The sequence below is a fragment of the Euprymna scolopes genome, chromosome 36 (genome assembly GCF_053919585.1).
Source record: "Euprymna scolopes isolate OS-2025 chromosome 36, ASM5391958v1, whole genome shotgun sequence".
Classification (NCBI taxonomy): Eukaryota; Metazoa; Mollusca; class Cephalopoda; order Sepiida; family Sepiolidae; genus Euprymna; species Euprymna scolopes.
Genome location: NC_136517.1, coordinates 28,441,633 through 28,468,362, shown reverse-complemented (window position 1 = coordinate 28,468,362; position 26,730 = coordinate 28,441,633). Strand labels below are relative to the sequence as shown.

Below are 26,730 nucleotides of genomic sequence, written 5' to 3'. Positions count from 1 at the left end.
TATCTATCTATCTATCTATCTATCTATCTATCTATGTTTTGCTTTTTTTGTTTTAACATGTTTTTTACTTTTTTTCAGGCCAAACAAGGAATATTGCTACTGCAGCATACTGTGATAGACGTAAGATTGATGAGTCAGTTGGACGGTAAGATATCTGTTCACATTACATTTAAATTTCTGCATGCTCGTACGGTTGGAGAAAACAGGAAGCAGGAGGAGAATTCCAAGAGCATGTGGTTCGAGGAAAGAAGCTATAAAGTGATAGAATCTATATATATATATATATATATATATATAGATATAGATATATACTTGTTTAACTCGTTCAATTCGTTTTTTTTTTAATCAGAGTATTAGTTTGGATTGGTTCAGCACATTTTCTGACCAACACAGAAAGATAGACAGGCACACGCACACATACACACATATAATATGCTTATTTATACAAACATTATTAACTACATATCTGTATACTACTTCTGTAGCGTTCTCTAGCCAGAGATTATCATGGCCGTTTCGATCTCCTAGTCTGATGATGTGATGATCTCTAACTAGAGATTGCTACAGAAACATGTCTGCACATATGTAGCTTAGAATGGTTGTATAAATAAACATTATAAACACGCATTGTTCTTTTATCAAGCACTCTTTAATGAACACAAAAGTTCCAGTGGATCTCCATCTTGGAAAAAAAAAATTGTACAACCATTATATATATATATATATATATATATATATATATATATATATGAGCAAACAGTTAATGAAATATGTTAAAAATCACTTATGAGTTAAAACATATTTAATCTGAAAGGAAAACACTAGATAAACGGATAGTCCTTAATCCGCAGAGTTTCGAAGAAATACTCTCCTTCTCATCAGAGGGTAGGAATTAGCAAAATGCAGGATCGGATTTTGCATGCAGAAATATTTGATGAAACAACAAATAAGTCAAAGATCTTACTTGAAAACAAAATAAGTTAAGCAGAGGGAATATGGTAAAGAAAAAGGTGATTACACATTAATGGATAGTCTGGTGGAAGATAAAAAATCCAGTGACGGTAAAATCCAAATGTAAAACTTCAAACTATATATATATATGTGTGTGTGTGTGTGTGTGTGTGTGTGTGTGTGTGTGTGTGTGTGTGTGTGTGTGTGTGTGTGTCTGTTTGAAAACCTTTATTTTCTGGACAAAGGAACAAACGATCATTAAAAATGAACCCCTTTACTAAGAAATAACGATATCGTTGCTGGAATCTGCCTTTGCCTATTTTCTATTCATAAATACTCTAGAATATAAGTTGATATCTATTGAGCTTAAACACTAAAAGTTTTAACACATATATATTGAAATAAAAATCAGGATTTCAAAACTTAACAGAGTATCAAAGTGTGGTATCTGTTTTATCTTCGGTCAAAGGAAAAGAAAAAAAATTTCTAGATTGTGGCAGTTTTTAACAATTTTTAAAAGGATAAAAACCTACCTTGCGTTTAACGTAGGTAGGTAAGCATGGATATTTTGCATATAATGAACTCAATATATTTTCGGGTAAAGCTTTAACACAATAATAAATAAATAATAATAATAATAATAATAATAATAATAATAATAATAATAATAATAGTAATAATAATAATAATAGTAATAACAATAATGACAATAATAATAATAATAATAATAATAATAATAATAATAATAATAATGATAATAATAACAATAATAATAATAATAATAATAATAATAATAATAATTGTTAAAATAAGCTGAATTTGTTATCATCACTATGTTGATCATTTCCACTTTTTTTGATCCAACCGTTTCGGCCGATGTAACCTCCAACCTTTTTAGGTGCATTTTGTTGAACTCAAGAATGTTTATATTGAACTCGGGAATCTGTACAGACCCAGTGGAACAACGAATAAAGTGCTACGTTATAATTAATTCTAAATGATAGTGTTCTGGAGGTCGACATTTCAATCCATAATGCAGACGATACTAAGCATACAATTAAGAATTATTAAGACTTCTAGTCGGTCATGGCTGATGGAAGGAACAAGAACAAACTAACCACTCCCTGGATTAAATAAAAGGTTCCATTCGAACTTTCGCACAAATTCCTGGGTTGGATATATAAGGATTTTCAAGTTTAACAAGACACAGTTGAAGAAGGTCGGAAGTTACATCGACCGAAACGTTGTGGGAATAATATCCGAGACGAGAACAGTAGTCCAAATAATCCAATGAACACAAGGTGTCGATCCTCATCTCAAAAAGGTCATAAACACATTATTATTATTATTATTATTATTATTATTATTATTATTATTATTATTATTATTATTACAATTAAGTAATATTGGTGTGAGTATTTAAGACGATTAATATATGATTATGTAAGATTATAAAAAAAGACATTGAAAACATTAATTAATATTAAAGAGAAGAGAAAATTCTTACCACAGATGAACAATACACAGCAACACGTCAGACAATTATTTGGGATATTCTGGGGCTTTTTTTTTCAATTTAAACACAAAAAAAAATACTAAAATTTCACGTGCCTTTTTTTTATCATGGCTACCTTTCTTTTGTTTTGGCCTCGAAAAACCAAATTTTCTATGTGTTTTTTTTTTTTACTCTCCCCGAAATCACTACAAACAACCCAATTTTTTAGCATCCTTCATTATATATATTTATATATATATATATATATATATATATATATATATATATATATATATATATATATATATATATATATATAAATATATATCCAATGATTTATATATTTGACAAAAAAAAAACGCTCTTTTCTCAATAAAAAGAGCAATTTGCAACTTGATGAATGTGTTTTTGATGGTTTGTATTTTTGCTTTTTTTTAGTACTGGGTCACCACTTATCAAGGCCATGAGCTATTCGAGGATAAGGGCTGATGAAATGCAAATAATTATGCGTGTATTCTTTTCTTTTTCACTTTACAAAACAACATAAATATATTTATGAATGTGTTTTTAATTGATGTTACATGTATATGTGAGCGTGTACAGTTATATATATATATATACACACACGTACATATAAATATAAATATATATATGTAAATAGATATAGTTACATATATGTATATATATATATATATAAATAAATATATATTTGTATATGCTTGTGTATATGACTATGGGTGTTATGTGTTTTTATGTGTGTGTTTGTTGTGTTGGATGTATGGTGTGTGTGTGTGTGTATGTGTGTGTGTATGTGTGCGTGTATGTGTAGATTGGATGTAAATTCTTCCTAGTATTTTTTGGAGAAGGTTCAAGAGGCTCAGACTCTTATGATATTACATGATGGCAGATCCTTCATCTTCTCCATCTCTTTTTCTGCCTTCTCCTCTTCTCTCTAACTTAGGCTTTTGAACAGGAATCACATCGTCTACGCAGCAGCAGCAACAATGTCATCGGTCGCAGTAGTAGCAGTAAAAATAGCAGTAGTAGTAATAGTAGTAGTAATAATAATAATAATAATAATAATAATAATAATAATAATAATAATAATAATAATAATAAAGTGTAATCAGTTATTAATGTGTTCCAAGTCTTCCTTGTACATTATAATAAATTTGTTCAACTTTCATAGGTGCTCTGCTTTTTATAGTACTGAGCACTTTTCGAGTTAATGCATAGTAAAAAAATCAACTTTATTATTATTCATTATACAATACATATATAAAACTATATGTGTGTGTGTGTGTGTGTGTGTTTGAGAGCGAGAAAGATTATAGATAGATAAACAGTAATATGAATATATAGATGTATGTATACATTCTGTTTTGATATTATATATATGTATGTGTGTATATATATGTGTGTATATATATATATATATATATATATATATATATATATATATATATAATGTATGTATATATATAATTATATTATAAGATAATATATTAGATATATATTATTGTTTTAGTATTTACTTCAACAGTGCTTAATACATGAGTAAAGCAATGTAGCATATATATATATATATATATATATATATATGTAGAGAGAGAGGGGGGGAAGGGATTGTCGATTGATAGAAAGATATATATATATAACTAGTGCTTTATTTTTATTTTCCTTTTTTTCTTCTTACTATAATATTAATATGGTTTATTATTATACATATATATTTATCATATATATATATATATATATATATATATATATATTATGTATTTATATAGGATGTATTTATCGGACTTATCTCTCTGTATAAATAGTAGTAACAGCCAATTGTGTAGTAAAATCGAACTCAAGAGTGAGAGAGATGGGTGGGGGGTTATAGTAGTTCCCCTACAATTATATACGATGCAGAGTTTAGGCAGTGATGCTGACGATGGTAGTCGAAGTGAGATCCATTGATGAGAGTTGTCGATGGTATCAACGATGAAGGCGACAATCGCAGTAGGACTGACGGGAGCATCGCTAGTTGTGCCGATGCTACCATCGATAGCTAGAATGTTTCTCCGACAGCGAAGATCGCAGACCCTTTCAATGATGCCTAAAGATGAGTCCCGTACCTTCGGGAGTTGGTGCTTGTCGTTGGCTGGTGGTTAAGTTTCTCCTGCCGACGATTAAGTGCACACACGCATACAAGCAGGCAAGCATACACACGCACACAGAGATAGAGATGGAGAGATTAAAAAAGAGGGAGAAAGTGGGGAGAGGGACTCCTCATACTTCCAAGCATCACTCGTACCCTAACAGCTCCTAACCCGCCAGCTCTTCTGGAATAGTATATAAAACAGTTACGAATTCATTGGGCATACTTAATGATTGAACACACAGTGGTAGCAGCTAGCGGATGCTGAGCCTCCTCTCTGCGAACACGGTGAGAGTGTGAGCTGTTGTTTGTAGTAGGATCAGTAAGAAAAACGAAGTTATTTATGGGGAGCGCATGAAGGAGGGATATGACGATTTGAAAAGTTACATCACCGGAATTAAGCAACGTTCAGCCTGGCCAGTATTAAATGAGTCGACCATTTGAGAAAATCAGGAGATATATGAAACGATAATATCTTTTCCAAAATCTTTTTTTTTTTAATGGAAATATCCCAAACACAGCATGAAGCCACTTGATCTAAGGTGCTAAAAAAAAAAAACCCACTTCAAGGCCAAAACTAGCCAGGTTTTAGATGGATAAATTCCGACCCAGACAACAACAATTTCCCCCCCCCCTTTGTCAGAAACATCGTCCATAGAATATCGAGAGTAAAGAACAAAATAAAGAAAACAAATCAATCGTAAACAAAATACAATTTTCGGCAGCAATAATTAACATATACGGCATAATCACATTGACACACTGGTTCCCGTCAGATCACCGAAGTTAAGCAACGTTAAGTCTGGTCAATACTAAATAGGTAACCGTTTCGAAATACCAGGTGCTGTATGTTCTCCCTGCTTATCTTGACATTTTTTCTAGTCGTCCTAGACTTCTTGCTACTGGAATTAAGCAGTGTTGATTCAGGACGGGAGATTGCACAACTCTTGCTTCACAATTACAAGTGCACCTACCCTTGCAAAGGGTATCCATTGTCTCTAGACAGAATGGAGGCGATATGATATAATTGACATGCCACCAAAACACAACAACAAGGGCGAGAAGGTAAATCATGGAAGCGTAACATGCCGTAAAACCCAACAACAGAGATCAACCCTTCATGATCGTAGTAGGGAGTGTGGCAACATGGTAGCTTTTTATCATCCTCCCATAGCGGTAAAGATTAAACACAAGGTCAATAAAGTGGCAGTTGAAAAACCAGCGTTCTTGAGAAAAAGCACACAGGCTGAACAAAAATTGCTTAATTCAGCCCCGTTGGCATTCCTCAGTAGGGATGTCTCATATGTATGTTCTCATAGAGCAAGAAGGTCGTTGTTATAGCATTTCACTCCATCTTGAGATCCATTGTTGGGCAGTGTACAAGGCACCCCTTTGGTTTACATCAGAGCATGCCTCGCTTAGGGGACAGCCTGTGAAGATGTGTGCGATAGTCTGCACACCGGTGCTACAAGGACCTTGAGTATCCTATACATATCCCCATTTGTGCGGGTTGCTTCATGTTTTGGCAACCTTTGCTCAGGCCCGATTGAGTGTTACCCACTCTTTCTGGGAGAGTTCAGAGCCTGCTGCGATGCATTCATTCCACCAATGAAGGCGGAAGGACACTGGTGTTGTTTGTCCAAGGCCTGTGACAATGATGAAGCTCTGGGGACACAGCAAGCCTTCTCGTGGGGTCCCTGTTAATCTTTTGAGAGACCTATATTGTTGCACCACATTCATCTCAGCAAAAAAAAAAAAAAAAAAAAAATGAGAAGGTAAAGCCTGGAACGGCAGACCTTTTAGAACTGCACAGAACTTTATCTCACACTGAGAGAGAGAGTCTGATTTTGGTATGATACCACCACCTTGAATAACAACTGGCTGGTAGCAATACGGTAGTGTCAGAACTACTTGGCTTATAGGTTTCTGGTGAAAATCCAGACGTCAACATCAGGAGCCATCATTCTCTGGTCGTCTTTGCCTCTGCATGTGGCATATAGAGATGTGTCAGGTGTGTGGAATCATAAATTAATGGAATAAGAGCGACAATGAGGTAAACCTTCCCTGACTTCATATGCAACTGCTAAACCATGCTTCCCTCTGTGTTAATTTAACAAATAACTGTGACCAATGAGGAGGACTTCATGTACACCAGACAACCCTGACGCATGTGAGATCTACCCAGAAGTTAGATTCACTTAACAATAACAACAACAACAACAACTAACAATAGCTCCCAAGCCCAGCAGGGGAGTTGTACCTGTCAGGTACTATTTATGGATTAAGTAAAATTTGCCCCGGTCACAACATTAAACATATCAGAAACCCTTTGGGCATGGTGTTTGCTTCTATTTCACCCCACAACCCTGAAATCCTGTTGCATCATTAAAGAGTAGTCAAGTTCAACACACGGCTACCATGGGCAAGATCCAGGAGCAAAAATTGGGTGGGGTGAGGTGGGATGTGTAGACAGAAAGCAGAAGTGACCTCAATGTCATTCCGGCTCTGACGTCACTTCCTATGACTCGGTCACACACAATGGATAGCCTCCATTATTATACCACATATATCTTTCGCGACCTTTATCATTATTTCTACATACTCTATTTCTCAATTCTACGAAACTACTGAAAACCGTTCCCATCCATCGTTCTTAGTTTCTTATTTCACTGTTTTTGTATTGAAAAATAAAAATGCTTTGCTAGTGTTCAACCGAATATTTATATTAAATCATAGATATATAGATTACATCAGTAATTCAAGTTTTCATATTTGCATACATAATAGCAGGAAGACCCAACGTTGCCCGGGATTGATTGATGATCAACGAATGTTTCACACTCCCATATTTTTATCATCATCAAAATCGGTGAAATCGCCCATTTTTTCAACCAAATCAATTGATCGTCTTCTCTAGTTGGGAACCCACCGTGGTGCATCGGGAGGAAGCTTCACATGCCTCCCTGAAGTGACTTAGTCCACAATACATTGTAATCTACATTGCACTGTAGAAAACCTACTGTTGACTTTATAAAATTATTTATATACCTTATGGCTTGAATTAACGTTTAAAATGTAAAAATCAAGTATCACGATTCAATTGTACTCTAAACAGAAACATTCATTTCAAACGCGCCCCTGTCATATCAAAGAACCGACTGTTAATTTTATATGTTGGGCCTTTCGGCTTGTGTGGTAATAAAACTTATCAAATGCATTTGTTATGTTAGGCTATATAAAGATGTTCACTTTGGTCAAAATCGCCTGTTTCTTCTTTTATCGGATTATTTTGATTATTCGAAAACATTCCTATCTAAGAACAGTGCAAGATACATAAAATGTCTTTGCGTCAAATCTCATAAAAATCGGCTCAGTCGTTTTTGAGTCCATAGGGAACTAACTCACATACAGACACACACACACACACAGATAAAGTTCCTTTTATATAATAGTAGAGATAGAGATAGAGATCATAGAATTACACCAGTAATATAAATTTTCATATATATATATTATTACCATTTCTGATGACTTAAAGAAAAAGCATACTATAATGACTGGTCGACGACCGCATGAGCGAAATTAGGTCGTTTTTTTATATTTAAACTAATTCAAGAAAGAACGTTTTTGGCGCAAGCGTGTTTGGCTAAATTGTCATGAAGGAACGATTTTTTGCTACCCCTCCCTGTAGAAAAGTGCCCACTTGAGGGTGAAGGAATTAATGATTTTACCCAATTTTTCGATATTTGTCGTCCAAAGGGTCGAGCTTACAGAAGGATACTGATCTCGTGAAAATCCATAGCCTCTGTCGAAAGTTTTAGGCAGACATACATACATACATACATACATACATTTAAACAGACAGGTAAGCTTTATATCATAGACTAGCCTGGGTGCCCGGCGTTGCCCGGGTGTGTGGAGGTGTATGTTGAGCAAAAAAATAAAAGTGGTAGTAGGCAGGCAGGCTCGTACCTGTACCGCGTAGGAGAATGTGAAAAACAAAAAGGTGACGTCTTTGCTGTTGCGACCATTGCCAAACTTGAAGTGGTGAAGATTAAAATAAGGCAAGTCAATCGAAAAGAGAGGATGACTTTCAAAATATCGGCGAAAAATCAACCCCTCCTTGTAGAAAAGTGCCCAGTTGCAGGTGAAAGAATTAATGTTTTTAGCCAATTTTTCAATATTTGTCATCCGAAGGGCGAGTTTCAAAACGATACTGATCTTGTAAAAATCTGTCGCCTCTGTCAAAAGTTTTAGGCAGACATACAAACATACACACAGACATATATACATACATACATACATACATACATACATACATTTAAGCAAACAGGTGAGATTTAAATAACAGATTACCATTTCTAATGACCTAAAGAAAAAGCAAATATATATGATTATTACCATTTCTGATGACCTAAAGAAAAAGCAAACAACTATCATTGACATTACGTTTCTGAATTTTATTATCGTATTATTTGGATTCTTCAGACTACTGTTCTCATCTTGAGTGTTTCACAACATTTCGGTCAACAAAATCTCTAACCTTCTTCAGGTGTCAAACTCGAGAATTTGGATGGAATTTCAATCAGAACCCTTTATTTACTTAATGAGGGTACATGTTCTTGTTCCGTCAGCCATGACTGGATAAAGATCCTAAGTAATTTGCAATTGCATTTTTCAATCGCCCACATTAAAAATTGAACCTTCAGGAGAATATCACTTTTACAATTGATTTTTCCAAGTACTCTAACAACTGCACCATGGGTCCTTGCAGACTAAATGATAATACAAATAACTATCATTGACTTTTAATTTAGAATGGAGGATTTCTTTCCAAATTCTTTTAAGATGGAAAACTTGCTATTTGTTTTCCAATGTAAGCATTTATAATACTTTTTAAAAAAATTATTTCAATAGGATAGAACTAAATTATAGCGAGTTGAAAAACCAAAACAAAAACGTGAATCATTTCTAATGACCTAAAGAAAAAAAATATACCTTGACTGTACTTTAAAAAAAAAATTTTTTTTAATTTTTTTTATTGCATTTTCACCCCAAACAAGGCACATTGACACTTTGTTGTAGGGGGCTACTATCAGGGACATAAGCATAGCTGTGTAGGAAGTTGGGCAGCAAGTTGTCAGTTCACGTTACACTTGAACTTCTGCATGTCAGTATAGTCGGGGAAGCAGGAACCCGGAAGAGAATTCCAAAGTCTAGCTGTTCTGGGGAAGAAGCTATTGGAGTAGAAGGCTCTCTTGCATCTAGGGATCTCTACTATGAAGGGGTGAGATTTAGCTGCTTGTCGGGTTTGTCGGGGGTATTTACATCGAGAGGGCACAAGTGCTTGCAGTTCGTCAGAGCATTCACCGTTAAAGTACTTGTAGAACAGGCAGAGGGATGCAACATTTCGTCGATATGACAGAGACTGAAGTTTAGCTGACAGTTCAGGACCTATCAGATTGGCGACTCTCTTTTGAACCTTGTCAAGGAGCGAGAGACTAGTGGCAGATGCATCAGCCCAAATATGACAACAATACGCCATAGATGGGCGAATGGTGGCCTTATAGAGGTATAGGATACTTTCAGGCGTTAATAGCTTTCTAGCACGGTAGAGAGAATGCACATTCTTCGCAGCAGTCCTGGCAATGTTCCCAATGTAATTGTTCCAACTCATGTTTCCTGTGAACCTTAGCCCGAGGAGTTTAAAAGATGTACTTTCAGATAAAGAGTCATTGGCCATTGCTATTGGTGGTAGGGAAGGTTTTTTGTAATTATTGAAGGAAACAAGTTTAGTCTTGGCAGCATTAAAGGTGACCATCCATTTTTGTCCCCATTCCACTATGGATCAGAGGTCTTCCTCTAGTGTTTCTGCCATTTCTTTAGATATGTGTTCATTTGTTTTCCCCTCATGCCTGTTATAGAGCGTGGTGTCGTCAGTATACATACCCATCTCACAGACAATTTTGTCAGGGAGGTCATTTATGAATATTAGGAATAACAGAGGTCTAAGGATAGACCCCTGAGGCACTTCTGCATTTATATCATATTGTTTAGATGTACGACCGTCAAGGACAACCTGGATTTTTCTCTTAAGAAGGATCTAATTATGTTATGTATTCTTCCAGTGATACCGTATGATCTGATTTTCTTGAGAAGACCCTCATGCCATACCCTGTCAAAAGCTTTAGATATATCTAAAGCTACCGCTCTACCCTTCCTCGCTTTGTCCAGTGACTGGTATATATGTTCTGAGATTACAGTTAGGATGTCTGCTGTGACTTGCCTAAATCCATATTGTTGGTCAGTCAGAAGTTTAGCATCTATAAGTTGATGGACTAGAGCTTGGTTAATTATGGACTAAAATATTTTGGCAAAAAGTGGGAGGAGGCTAATGGGGCGATAATTTACTGGGTCAGTTCTTTCGTCAGAATTCTTGAAAACTGGCACTACAGAAACAGTTTTCCAGCAGGCAGGAAAGCAAGATTCATTAAGGCATTTGTTGTAAAGTTTGGAGAGAACTGGAGCTACTTCAGCGGCGCACTTTTTTAATAGCACAGCCGGGATGAGATCAGGTCCACATGCTTTTGTAGTGTCAAGCTTTCTTATGATAGCATGTACCTGAGCAGGGGTGATTTTCAGATCGTCTAGTGTGGCATCTGTCCGCAAAGGAAAGTCAGGGAGGGGGTGTTTAGCAGAGTCCAGTGTGGAGTTGGAGGCAAACCGTCTGGCAAGCATGTTAGCCTTCTCAATTGCAGAGCAAACAGCCTCATGATTGTTGGATAGTGGGGGAATTGTTGATTGCCCATTATTTACTACACTGTTGTGGATTTTCCAGAAGTCTCAGGTTCCTAATTTCTATGCTTCAATACGTTTTTGGGTAGTTTCAGTAAATTCTCTTTTAGCTGTCGCTATTTTTTTCTTACAGTTATTTTTGGCTTCTATGCACTTCTGTCTGTTTGAACTGGACTTATGTCAGTTAAATTTGCAGTACACATGCTGCCTTTGTACGGTATGGCAGCTGCACAAGTTGAAGTGAACCATTGGGGAGAGTAGAATTTGCTATAGAATTTTTGTGAGGGAACATGTGCTTCAATTGCCGCTTTGAACCATTCAGTGGTCTCATTTGCACAATGTTCAGCAGGAAGTGAAAAGATATTTTGCCATGGAGCGTCCCTGATGAGGTCCCTGATGGCTTCCTAGCCAGCCTTTTTATAATATCTTGTTGTTTTGAGCAATGGCTCTTCCGTTTTGGCTCTAGAGTTTAGGGCGATTTCAACCATTACCACTGCATTATCGGCGTTCCCAAGAGGGCTGTGGGCATTCGTTACACAGTCATCGGGAACTGTGGTCAGAAACAGATCTAGAAGTGATGCATGTTGTTCTTGCTGGTCTGGGAAACGGGTTGGAAACGTAACCATTTGTGATAGGGAATGAGATATAGAGATATTATGTGTTGTGGTACCAGCTGCCTCTGTGTAAGTAGAAAATCCAAGCCAGTTGCTGTGGTGAACATTGAAGTCACCAAATACATGCACTTGTGTGCTAGTGTCGAGGGAAAGTGCTGTATCTATGCTGTCAGAGACTTTGTTTATTAGGGTACAGTCCTGGGTCGAGGGAGAGCGGTAGAGAAAATAAAAGTAGCTAATGTTATGTTGCATGTTAAGTCTAAAGCACATAAATGCTTGATCGTCCGATTCTAGTTTAGTTTCTCTAGTCAAGGGGAGGGTGTTTCGAATGTAGACTCCAAGCCCATGCATATTTCTGTCAGAGTCCTTCCGGCAGAGTGGGAGGTTTCCAGGCATGTTAAAGTAGTTAGGGGGGATGGAGGAGTGTAGGTTAGTCTCACTTAGTGCTAAAATATCCGGGGTGTTTGTTAGGAGAAATGCTTCAACATCATTTAAATTAGTTCTAAGCCCACGGATGTTCGTAAATCCGAGCCTTAAGGGAGAAGGCAGGTTGGTTTTGTTTGAGTTTTGGCCTGGCTTTAGCGTAATTTTTTAATTCTTACATTATTGGAAGGTAAGGAGGCAGCTAGACTTCCAGATGTTAAAGAAACACCAAAGCCGATTGTAACTTATGATTTTGTCAGTGTAGCGACAAAACACAAATAAAAAAGACTGTCAAGATTCTTTTCTCTAAATACGAATATTTATTACGCTTACAACTGCTGTTTATCGTATTCCATTTGTTGTTTAATCATTAGTATTTATTTGAATTTTATTACGTATTTTACAAAAGATTATAATATATATGAAGGCAAAAACGGCAACGTTCTTTTCTCTAAATGCAAATATTTGTTACGTTTACAACTGCTGTTTTTTTTACAAATCACAACAGACTGAATGCATGCATGTTAAGAAATGGGCCATTCATGATTTTATTCTAAATATTTAGTTATATTGTCTGAAGGTCCAAATAGCCCTCTGGATGATAGAACTTTAAAGTCTTTGCAGAGCACAGCATTTAAGATTTTATTACGGAGATATAACATAAAGAACTCCCCCCCCACACACACACACGCATATGTATTTCCATCAAATCTGTTCTTTCCACCCTGAAACACAGCGAACCGAACTGCTCCCCCCACGCATTATGATTATCGATTTTGTGTCTCAATGAGGAAATATTGATTTTTGTTCTTTCTTATTTTCTCTCTTTCTTTTTTATTTACTTTCTGTTTTCGTTGCTTTCTTTCTTTCTTTTTTGTCCTCATTTGGGATTTCTCTAAGTTGAATGTGTAAAGGCGTTGGCATATGTCTGGATTATTATTCTGTATGTGTGTGTGTGCTCCTATGTGTATATGCGTGTGAGATAGATACATGCATATATAAAGATAGGTGTGCATATATAAAGATAAATATATATGTATGCGCGTGTTTGTGTGTATGTGTGTGTGTGAGATACATAGATACATACACATATACATACATATATATATATGCATGTATGTATTGTGTGTGTGTGTGTGTGCATGTACGTGTATGCATGTGGGATAGATAGACACACACACAGATATATATGTATAGATAGATAGATAGATAGATAGATAGACAGACAGACAGAAACAGGAAACCTGTATCCGAGAGAGAAAACCGTATGCATAAGAGAGAAAGAGAAGCAGGAGAGAGAGAGAGAGAGAGAGAGAGAGAGAGAGAGAGAGAGAAAGAAAAGAGAGAGGAAGAGAGAGTTACTCTCTCTCTCACACACACACACACACACACACACACACACACACACACACACACACACACACACATCCAATAATACTTTCACCTTGAAATTCGAATTCATGTATGCCACTCAGAATTCATGTACAACTGAGTAATCATCGACCATTATAACTGTTCGATTAAGTAGATTAATCAATCTCATTTCTTCCTTAAATGATGAGTTTGCGGAACTAATTCTTTTTGAATAAGGAGTAGCACCCCTCACACCGAGACGAAGTCTCAATCAGCACAACTTTTTCCTTTTGTTCCTTAACTGGAAATCCATTTTTAGAAAAGTTTCCAAAGTAGGAATTCGAATAACACAAAGTTCGGATTACTTTTATAAAGACAACCAGAGTTATTTCCCTTTTCAAGGAAAAATTATTTTATAGGTTAGAGTTGTTCCCTTGGAACGTAATGCCTGTCTTATAATAAAAGTGGACGTACAACAACGAACTGGAGGAAAAGGTCGCTTCATCTACGCTTCATTGGAAACTTGGCATTGGTGGGATTTTGGTTGCCATACATGCTTGGCTTCTCAGATGTTTTGGCCATATACAGCATGTCACCTTTTTTTTTTTACTTAGAGAGTCACTTATCAAGAAACAGAGGCCACTCAAGTATAATGGTAAAGTAGTGAGACAAGATCAGTCATGTGGACTAGATCATTTAAATGCACTACTCAATAGGAATTTATTCACATTAGACTTGAAGACGACCATGTTATAGTAAGTCAGGAAGCAGGCAAACGGTATTGCATTCCATAGCTGGACAGCTCATGGAAAGAAATTCTGCTCATGGAATTTTCGTTTATTATTTGGCAAAGACAGGAAGTGAGAAAATTTGGTAGTGGTTGCCTAGTAATACATTTGTAAATCCTGGATACTAGGAAACACGGTGGACCAGGGGAGACCTCATTTGAGTGTGCTAGAAGTGATATGAATGCATACAACATGACTTTGGATCGGACCACATGGAGAGCAGACGTGAGACGTTGCCCCGTGTTTCCCACTTTGGAGTTTAGGGCATGCGCAACACCTTAAATACCAAAACTGGATGATGATGATGATGATGATGATGATGATGATGATGATGATGATGATGATGATGATGAACACGAACACGTGGTCGAAAATTTATTTCATCCCTTTTTGTTTGTTGGACACTGAACCAAACGGACTTGCCCTTGACACGGTCTCTAAACGAAAAAGTATGGGGAAAATACTTTATAGCTTTCTAGAATAACCTTGAGCATTCTACTGTGACTTTTTTTTTACTTGGAGGGTCACCACTTATCAAGGCCCAGAAGCCACTCAAGGATAAGTGTTAAGTGTTCAGTAGATGGTGAGAGAAGATAAGTCATGTGGGAATTTGGGTAGGTTTAGATTATCTAAATGAACAACTCAATAGGAATTTATTCACATTAGACTTGAAGACGACCATGTTATAGTCAGCCAGAAAGCAGACAAATGGTATTGCGTTCCACAGATGAACAGCTCTAGGAAAGAAACTCTGGTCATAGAATTTTTGTTTACTATTGGGCACAGATAAGGAGTGAGGAAAGTTGTTGGCGGTTGTTTCAGCTAGGCGAGTATTTATTGAGAACATTTTAGGGAAGATACAATGGATTGGAGCTCAGTCGAAGGCCTACCATAAAAGTACCAATAGAGCGGAGACATGAAACGTCTCTTCTGTGAAAAAGAGGGAGTAGGGAGACGAAAAGATCATCAATCAAAGACGGTTTTTTACCCTGTCAAGGCAGGAAAGAATGCTTTTAGGGGCTCCATCCCAGACGTGACAACAGTACTCGATCTTAGGACATATTTGATTTTGTACAGGAAGAGGATTGCATCGGGAGTGAGGTACTTTCTGGAGCGGCAGAACAAACATTGGGAACAATGTACTTACAGGTTTAACGTGACTCATGATTTTTATAGTTTGTGTAGACTATTAATAAAAATGAAAGATTATTTTTAATTTATTTTGCTTAAAGGTGTATTTAGGCAATTAATTCTTATTTCAGTCACATAAATTATTTCGAATTGAAAAAAAAATCACACACTTCAGTCAGATTATTTTTTGTTCTTTTTTTTCACAACAAAGACGTTTGCCTTTTACATAAGCAGCAGTAACAGACCTTTTCTTTCTTGCTCTAACGAACAATAAAATCACATGCAAACAAGGTGGCGTCCAAAAATAAAAAAAAACTTCTGTCAAGCAAAAAATCCGTCTTTTATTCTGCCATCTCGGACTTCTAACAATGCCTAAATTTGCATAATCGTATCTGAAGATGGTTCATGTGTCACTGCTTCCGTATAGCAGGCGTATGCCAACAATGGCCACTAGAAAACAAACTTTGCTCATGGAATTTTTGTTTTCTTTTGGGCACAGATAAGGAGTGAGAAAAGTTTTTGGTGGTTGCCTAATAATACATTTGGATATCTGGGACACTAGGGCACACAGTAGACGAGGGAAGACTGTGCTTGAGTGTGTTGGAAGTGATATGTTTGCATACAATATGACTGATATCAGAACTTTGGATCGGATGACAAGGAGAGCAGGCATGAGATGTTGCCTGATGTTTCCCACCTTGAAGTTTGGGACATGTGCAAAAATCCCCAAAAGTGAGTTTGTGCCTTCTCTTTTTTTCTTTTTTCAAGGGAATCACCACTTATCAAGGCCTAGAAGTCACTCGAGGATAAGGGTGAAAGAGTGTCAAAAAGGACAATATCATAGTAATCGTTAGAAGTGTAAATTTGGTAAATTGGATTACTTAAGGAGAACAGCTCATCAAGAACTTGTATACATTGGACTTGAAGATGGCCATATTATAGTCAGCTGGAAAGCAGTTAAACGGAAGAGAGTTCCACAGGTGTGCAGTTCTAATAAAGAAGCTTTGTTCCCGGAATCTAGGTCTAGTTTTAAGAACAGATAAAGAGTGGAGGAAATTATTGATAGTGTTTACAGCCAGATGAGTGTTTCTTGTGAATGTTTGACGAGAGGGGACCATAGTTCTACATCAACTAACCCAAAAACTCCCATTTATTATTTCAATGTGACCATACTATCGAAATCTCCTGTTCAGCACACATCTTTCTATACTGTCTAGATTTAGTTTTCCTCTTATGTTATCAGATTTAAGCGTGTCTTTAAGACCCACATTACATATCGATGGCATCATTCTCATCCCTGTCCATACAACAAGTGTCCTCAATCCTCACTGGCTATGTTTCACATTCAGTCTTGGTAAACGCATCTTCAGATATTCTGGGGACACGCTTCTTTATTAACAGACTTAAGAACATGCACACACGCACGATTCAGAGAATAATCTCCTCACGGTACATTCGATCTTTCATGATGACCAATCTAGACTTTGCGGAAATGGTTCAGGATGCGTTATGAATTATCAAAACAGAATTATTTTCTTTCTTTCTTTTATTTATTTATTTATTTTTTTTTTTTTGGTTTTTGGTGTATACATGACTAAGAATCTTCAAAACGAATTGTCCGCAGACTGACTCAGTGGTTTAAAATAGAATTTATTTTTCTTTCTTTCTTAATCTCAGCAAATGTGCGGAGGATGGGGGAGAGAGAGAGAGAGAGAGAGAGAGAGAGAGAGAGAGAGAGAGAGAGAGAGAGAGAGAGAGAGAGAAGTGGGATGGGAAGGAGAGAAAGGGTGGTTGAAAAAATGTCTTGAGTATTAGTATAGTGTAAAGGTATTTCAGCTGAAAAAGAGGATATATATATATATATATACATACATATATGTGTGCGTGTACATATATATATATATATATATATATATATATATATATATATATATATATATATAGTAATGTGATTGATAATTTAAAATTCAAATTAGAATTAAAAATTAAAAATCTGTTTCATAAGAAGGAACAACAACAAAGTTGTATTTATATTTTATAAGCTACAATCAACATCCAAATGAATGCTTTGACGATAATTACGGTTTTCAAAAGGCGAACAATTGAAAGATACATCTGCCTGACTTAAACATTTCTAGTTTTATTTATGGTGTCTTTTACATATAAAAAAAAAACACCCAATACTTTTGCTGATGAGGAGACTTTGTTTAAAAAAAAACTATATGTCAAAATTATTGTCCGTGGCTTAATGTCTATCACAATAAAAACATCGTTTCCGATGTACGATCGTACAAATTATTGACTTTGTTGTTGTTCCTTCTTATGAAACAGATTTTTAATTTTTAATTCTAATTTTAATTATAAATTATCAATCGCATTACTAAATATTAAAGTAGCTCTAGGATATTTGCCTATCGAGCTTATTATTATATATCTGAATTACAACGGGCACTGTTCTTTTCTTGTATTTTAATTAAATTAGTAATTTTACTATCACATTAAAATACACTCTGCTCTCTAGACTACTGTTCTAACCCCCTATATATATATATATATATATATATATATATATATATATATATATATATATATATAAGAAAAGCATAAATGAACACTGTAAACGAAAATTTACATGTAAAATTTATTTTTCGACATAATACCTCAAGCAAAGATGATAAATACATCCTTATTCCGCAGAGTTTCAAAGGAATGCAAAATTTTTCTCTTCAGAGGAAAGAAATATGTTAGCAAATTTATACATAAAGCAAAGCTAAAAATGTGCTGGTTTTAGCATTGCATGAAACGACATTATATAATAGTGATCATAAAATGCAAAACCTATTTGCAGACTGTTTATAAAAATGAATAAAAATGAAAAACAAACCGAAATAGGTAATTCCAGAGTATTCTAAGTAATTCCAAGTCTTTTGGTGAGATCAAGAAACGAAGAAAGTCCTTTTCAAAAAAAAAAATATATATATATGTATATATACTAGTAAGGCCGCCCGGCATTTCCCGGTCGTAAAATACGCTTAAATATGACATTTTGATTAATGTATATTTCGTATTTATTATTATATCATATTAGACCCAATATATAGTAATGATTTAAAAAGTTAAAAAAAAAAAAAAAAAAAATGCGTGGTGCGCCACCACTGAGAATTGTAACCAAAACGTTGAGCTTATGATTTACTTTTTCCTTTGACGTCAATGCTTGAGCTATGAAGACATGTTTGCTGCAGGGCTAAAAATTTATACATGAACCAATAGCTATTACGTTACGTATGCATATTCGAAATGCCATCTTTCAACCGTCACCTAGCAAATTTCATTTTTTTAAATTTTCACACTTTTGCACCGATTTTCCCCGGCTAAAATCCATATATAAAATTTTGCATGGGTTTGAATACCCTATATATTAAGTTTCATGTCTGTAGATTAAAAACTGACAGAGGAGTTTGGTAGGCAAAATTTTTTCAACAAATATATACACACATGCATAAATATATAAATAGAAAAAAGGTTGTGTTTAGATAACGTTTTTACGCAAATATTATGCAAGTATAAATCATGTAGAATATCTGTAATAGTTAACCAAAGATGATCATCCCATAAGAAAACCGAAAAAACTAATAGGGAATTAATTAAAATGAATGTTTAAAAGAATATGCAAATTAGTTAGATCTTTTGCAGATGACGGCAATTCCACAACCAATATATATATATATATATATATATATATATATATATATAAAAAAAAAAAAAAAAAAAAAAAAAAAAAAAAATTTGTATTTACTTTTTAAACAAACAGAAAAAAGATTTGCCTTTTTTCTTCTTGGCCTTTTAGCGAAGATCAAATCACTTTTATGTAGTATCTGTTCCGGCAGATACTACAATCAAGGACCATATGTGGGGGGTAACCCCACATATCAGACCTTGGTCAATGTAGGGGCAACCCTTCATATCAACAGTTACTATCCAGCTCCCATTTCCCACCTCTCGGGAGCTGGTCCCCCTTTTCCCTCCTCCTCCCTCTCTCTCCACATTAAAAAAACGGCCTTGTGCCTAATTTGCTCAGTAGGGAAGCAAATAAACACATACTACAATCAAAGACCATATGTGGAGGGCAACCCCAAACATAAGACCATTGCTCTTATAGCAATCAGTTATTGGTCAATGTAGGGGAAACCCTTCATACCAATTGTCACTATCCAGTTCCCCTTTGGGGGAGCTGGTTCCCTCCCCTCCACTACTGCGGAATTGGTATATATATATATATATATATATATATATATATATATATATATATATATATATATATATACTAGCATGGGTGCCTGGGTGTTTGGAGGTGTGTGTTGAGCAAAAAGAAAAAAAGTGGTAGTAGGAAGGCAGGTTCAAACCCGTACTGTGAAGGAGGAAAAGAACGGGAAAAAAACCCTGACGTCTTCGCTGTTACGACCACCGCCAAACCGGAAGTGATGCAGGTTTAAATTAAAGCTAGACAATCGAAAAGAGGGGATGAAAATATCTATGAAAAAAGCGACCTCTCCCTGTAGAAAAGTTCCCAGTTGAAGGTGAAGAAATTAATGTTTTTAGCCAATTTTTCGGTATTTGTCATCTGAAAGGTCGAGCTTCAAAACGATCCTGATCTTCTGAAAATTCGTTGCCTCTGGCGAAAGTTTTAGGCAGACATGCAAACATACATACATACATTTATATATTGGTAGCTGAAATTTTCGACCCTAACCGATTAAAAAGCTTACCCTATCTCTGAATACCCTTTATGTAAAATTTCAAATTATTAAGCTATATCCATGTCCAAGGAACCTATATCTAAAATTTCAAGTGTTTACACCCAAAATTGGTAGATTTCTCAACGGTCAAATCGTTGAACTTTGACCACTTAACAGCCAAATTTCTGGCCGAAAACGGATTACAAAGATTTTCCCAAATCTCAGTACCTTGTATATCAAATTTTGAGTCTGTAGACTGAAAATTGACAGAGTTATTGCGTAGGGAAATGTACGCAGACAGACACACAGACAGACAGACAGACAGACAGATACTTTCACTTTTATAGATATATAGAAATATACAGTAGAACTCCGGGATACAGCATTAAAAATTAGTAACAAAATACAGTATAGTATATAATACACAGGTATATAATCAAATAACATTATAAAAACATTGTAAGGCGGGGCAAGTACCGTAAGCAGGGTCCGGCAAAAACATTGTATTCTACATTGAAACCTGAAAAAAACGTATCCTAGGGCCACTGTATCCCGGGGTTCTACCATATATATATATATATATATATACTAGCAGGTGACCTACCGTTGTCCGGTATTGAATGAGGATCAACAAATTTTCCACCCCTCATACTTTTATTGGCATTGAAATCGGTGAATTGTTTTAATCAAATCCATTGATTACCTGCTCTAGTTAGGGACTGACCCCCACCCCTGCACCTTGAGTGTAGCTTGAGGAAGCTTTACATGCCTCCCACAGTAACTTAATTCACAATACATTGTAGTCTACATTGCACTGTAGAGAATCTACTTTTGATTTTATAAACTTATCTGTAAATAATGGCTATACTTAAAGTTTAAAATGCAAATGTCAAGTATCATTAATTTTGATTTTATTTATTGTGGACTATTATCCTCATCTTTTCTTAGTTGTTTCACGACATTTCAGCCAACTATTCCTTTGGCATTCGTCAGGTGGTAACCACAACGGGATAGGAACTCTGAATCTCGTGACTGCATCCACTGCAATTACTGCCTTCCGTAGTTGTTGCCGTCTCACCACGTTTTGACCAAGTAAGCCTCTGGCCGGCTTTGGGTAGGATTGAAACCACTATATTCTCACCTGGAACCGCAGAAATTCAACGTCTCTATCAACTGCGCCAGTGGAAGGGAGAGAGAAGCTGGTTGGAAAAAATGTCTTGGTTGGTTATGTAGTATAAAGGCCTGTCAGCCCAGACAGAAAATTATGAGAGAGAGAGAGAGAGACAGACAGACAGACAGAAAGAATGAAAGAGAGAGAGAGAGAAAGGGAGAGAGAGAGAGAGAGAGAGAGAGAGAGAATAAAAGAGCCAGCGATATAAAGATAGAAATAGAGAGAAATAGAAAGCAGTGTTATATGATAAGGCTGTCCCCTTTTCATGTAAGTAAAAAAATAGGGAATTAGTTAAATGTAAATATGAAATAGGATAGTCAAGGATTTGAACTTGCGAAGCTAGAATTGGAATTGAAAATTCCAATCATAAGTTAAAATAAATACAGAATGTTATTGAAATAAGGAATTGCAATTGTTTAGCTTACATATCTGTATATGGAAAAGGAATGTAATAATGAAATTTGTTTCTGTGAAAATTAAAATAAGGAATTTAATCGTCAATTGAAATTGTAAACATATTTTGTAAAGAGGTTATTTGAAAAATAGGTTACTGTCATGTCAAGTTTGGCAACGTGACGCATGTCATCCAACGTGCTTTATGAGCACATGTTTAATCATGCGATAACGTGACGAGTTCTCAATATAGGTAGAGTTTTTAGAGGCAGTCAGAGAGAAGAAGAGAAGATTCGGGGAGAAAGAGCCGAGAGGGAGAAATCAGAGATGGCTGCTGACGTCAAACCTTGGAAGCGAAAGGTTAGAGAAGAAAAAACCATGTAAAGAAACTTTGAATTCCTCAAGCGAAATCATGGACCGGTCATGAAATAAAGGACGTCATCATCTTTGTGTATCTGCGTCTCCGTGTTGTTATTCAACAGAAAAGGTATTGTCCATTTATATTATAAGAACTTTGTGAAAATCATCATCTCAAAAATAGGTAAGAAATATATGTATCAATATTTATAGAAACACTCCCGTTCATACAGAACTGTCTCTCTCTCTTTATATATACCTGTTTATGTCTCCAATATGCTATCTCTTACAAACAGGAACATCTTAAGACATATGAACACTGAACATTCACCATGATCACTCTAAGACTCTTCTTAATACTAACATGAACAACAACAAATATATAAGTCGTCATCTAAACAAGAACACTAAATAAGAACTCACATAACATACGCACAAGTGGTACCTTCTAAAAATAACACCTCTATGCAACAGCAGTATAGATAACATATATAGATATATAGTCTCCTAAACTAATGAACGGATTATTATGAAGTTTAAGATATGCATATTCTAGTCAACACGATAAGTAAGATGGGCACATTACTTTTTGTCATAAATTTTAACATTTAGAGGATGAATATATATATAAAGTTAGTTATATCTAAACTTCTAAACTAATGAATCAATCATATTTCATTTTGGAAAATATATTATTAGTAAAACAATGATTAACATACACACATTTATTTTTTAACTTTACCATTCAGGTGGTCCATTCCATAGCCCTTGAGCCCCTGGATAGGCATAGGCCATCTACAACTTTTTATAGATGCTTTTGTAGTAAGGAGTTCTTTTTACAGTGCTGGTCCCACGCCCAACCTTCCCAGAAGGTACATACAGCACCTAGCCTTCCCAAATGGTCACCCATATGGTACTGGCCAGGTTCAACGTTGCTTAACTTCAGTGATCTAGCGAGAACCAGTATGTCAACGTGATTATGCCATACCCATTCAGGGGGCACATCAACTCAAACTTATACTCTCCCCCAAAAACTTTTAACATTGTAAATACAACAACAACAAAAAAAAATAATAATATAGAAAAGAATTGTTCTGCAGCACAATTTTGGTATTCTTGCAGAATTGACCAGGACTTTCAATCAATTATGGCAATTACCGGATTAAGCCGAGCGTTGTCCAAATGTTGAATCAACATTTTTTTTTTATATATAAAAATGTAATTTATTATATTTTATTTTTTGGATGATGGGGGGGGGGTCTGTTTATATTTTTTTAACATTTGTTGACAAAAAATAATTTATAAATTTTCTTGAAAAAAAACTTTTTTATACTTTCACCTAACAACTTACGTTTTCATAAAAATCATTCATCTTTTCTTATAAAAAATAACCACCGTTTACAAAAAAAAAAAAAAAAAACGTTTACTGACAATTTTCTTTAAAAAAAATGTAAGTTTTCTTGAAAAGAAAATTGGACTTTCATGTAACAATTTACAGCAAAAAAAAAAATTCATCTTTTCTTGAAAAAAAAAAATCAACTTTTGATAAAAACAATTGCAAAAAAATAATAATGAAAGTAAATAAACAACGCAAAATGTAACTTTTCTTGAATAAAATTAAAAAAATATATATATTCAGTAAATTTACAGTAGGTTTTTGTTGTTTCTTATTTATTGTATTTCTATTTTTTCCAGTTTGTTTGTTTTGAAATTCGTCTGCGTCTGTTACTTTGTTCAGCTTAATATGGTGACTGCCGGTTGAGCCCGAACCATAATTGATGGAAAATCCCAAGGATCTGGGTCAAATTCTGCAATTTTTAGGGTTATTATATAGGGAGTTGAGTAGCAAGGTATCTGTTCAAATTATACTTGAACTTCTGTATTTTAGTACAGTCAAGAAAAATTCCAAACTCTAGCAGTTCAAAGCAAGAAACAATCTAAGTAGAAGTTCTGGCATCAAGAGATCTCTACAGTGTAAGGGTGTGATTTTTCTGTTTGTCGGTTTAGTATTCAAATCGTGGGAGTAAAAAGGGGGTACACGTTCATCGGAGCACCTTCCATTAAAATACTTGTAAAATAGGCACAGTGATGCAACATTTTGTCAATGGGACAGAGGCTGGAGTTTGGTTGACAGTGTGGGACTTATTAGGTTGGCCCCTCTTTTTTTGAACCCTGTTTCATAGTGAGAGACCAGTAGCAGATGCACCAGCCTAAATGTGACAACAATACTTCATGCATGGAGACATAAGTAACTTTCTAGCTCAGTAGAGAGAACCCATTTTCTTCACAGCAGCCTTGGCATTTAAAAAAAATAAAGGACCAGTGCATGCATTCGAATGTCAATAATATGCATGTGCTTAGTAAAATTCTAAACGATAGAACTTATTATGAATTATGGAATATATATTCTAGGCAACCAGGTGAGTATCGTTGGCACATTATTTATTTTTCTGTAACTTTTACCATTTATGGGAGTGCCATAGAAACCGTACCATCCCCCACCCCCAAAGATATATAGCTTAGTGCGTTAGAAGAAAAGAGTGAGCTCAATTCTATAAGAGGAGACTTATCAAGACAATATAAAGCTCGACAAGTATCAATTGGAGCTTATATGGGATATATATATATATATATATATATATATATATATATATATATATATATATATATATATATATATATGTATGTATATATATATATATAAAATAGAATACCTGTCACAGAACAGATATAAGCAATAAATAAAGCATCAGTTACTCATGGGGGGATAGTTCTATGGCACTCCCATAAATGATAAAGCTTCATATATATATATATATATATATATATATATATATATATATACAGAAAGTTTATATGAGATAAGTCATCGGTACCGTCGGTTTCAAACCTGATAATAGGGGACCGTTTTAGATACCCATATAAAGCTCTCTTCAGCCGATACTCGATACTCATCTGTTTTATAACCGAAATTGGGACCATATACATACATTACAAGATCTCGTTCAAATCTCGTTTTTTTTTTTAAACTTAAAATTCAAATAATAAAATTTAAAAAATATTTCCGTTTAATGTCTTGGACGCTAAGGAACAAAAAAAAAAAAAAAAAGAAAAAGGGAAAAAGAAAAAGAATAATTTTCTATACTTAAACTTTTTCTGTTATATGTTATTTTGATATATTTGAATTGTTTTATTGCGTCACTTATGAAAAAATATGGTTTTTAAAACTACTAATTAAAAAATTTTCCGGTCTTAAACAGAGTTTAAAAAAAAAAAATCAATTTCTAACTAGTGTAAGGGAGATAACTTTGTAAAGTCCTGAAAGCTAATTCAAAATTTATAATAATTTTTTAAAAAATTGTTTTTATTTAATTTTATTCTTCTTACTGTGTATATTATATACTATGTTTATATCCCTTCATCCGCCTTATTATATTGTTTATATTGAAAATGTGACGAAATCGCAAAGAAACTGGAATCCTTAAGATTCCGGTTTCTTTTCATGTTCTCCATCATTCCAGTTATTATAGGAGCAACTGGACTCATGAAAAAGAATTTTAAAAACTACCTAGCAAATGTAACCGGTGAACAAAGTGCAAGAAAGATTCAAACAATTGCCCCTAAAGGGATGGTCAGAATCTTAGAAAGATCTCTCAGTTAGAATATATAAAATAGCATGTGAATGTTTGGCATCCGGTAGGATGCCACATTCCTAGCTTGAACAAATTGATAAGAAAATTGAAAGAAAAAAGCTTTTTCAATATGAACACCTTTATCTCCTGAAGAGGTCTTAGATATTAATCACTACAGATAGAAGCATTATCATGCCAGTGTAGCGAAACATATACATGTTTGTATGAATAAATATTAAGATAAATTAATCTATTAATTAATGAGTGATATTATATAGACTTGATGGATATTCTCTGCATTTTTATCCTACAAAAACAATCTTAATTTTGAATATATATATATATATATATATATATATATATATATATATATGTATGTAGTCATAGTCTGTTTATTATACAAACATTATTGGTTACATATGTGCATATGTGTTTCAGTAGAATCTCAATTCAAAGAGACCACCTCCTCAGACCAAAAAGGGGCCTTTTTTAGTCTGATGAGGTGGTCGATTTGAATTGAGATTCTACTGAAACATGTATGCACATATGTAACCAATAATTTTTGTATAATAAACAAACTATATACCAGCTCTGTCCTGCATTGAGCACTCTTTAATATTATATGGGTTTCATTGGATTTACATCTAGGAAACTAATCTATACAACCATTATATATATATATATAATAAAGCTAAACGTCTGTGTGTGTGTCTGTCTGTACACAAATAGGCTCATATATGGTTCA

The 26,730-nt window shown here is 34.8% G+C and overlaps 1 protein-coding gene across 2 annotated transcripts in view; it reads right to left on the bottom strand.

Annotated features, from left to right (window-relative positions):
- LOC145260401 (uncharacterized) overlaps positions 1-26,730 on the bottom strand; it is a 290,197-nt gene that overhangs the window by 154,863 nt on the left and 108,604 nt on the right. Inside the window, exon 1 of one of the 2 annotated variants that reach the window (XM_080118375.1) lies at positions 2,459-3,756. The exons of the other annotated variant lie outside the window; for it this stretch is intronic. The gene's annotated coding sequence lies outside the window, so the exon portion shown is untranslated. Of the gene's footprint in view, positions 1-2,458; positions 3,757-26,730 lie in introns of those variants that run through there. 2 annotated transcript variants of the gene reach the window in all.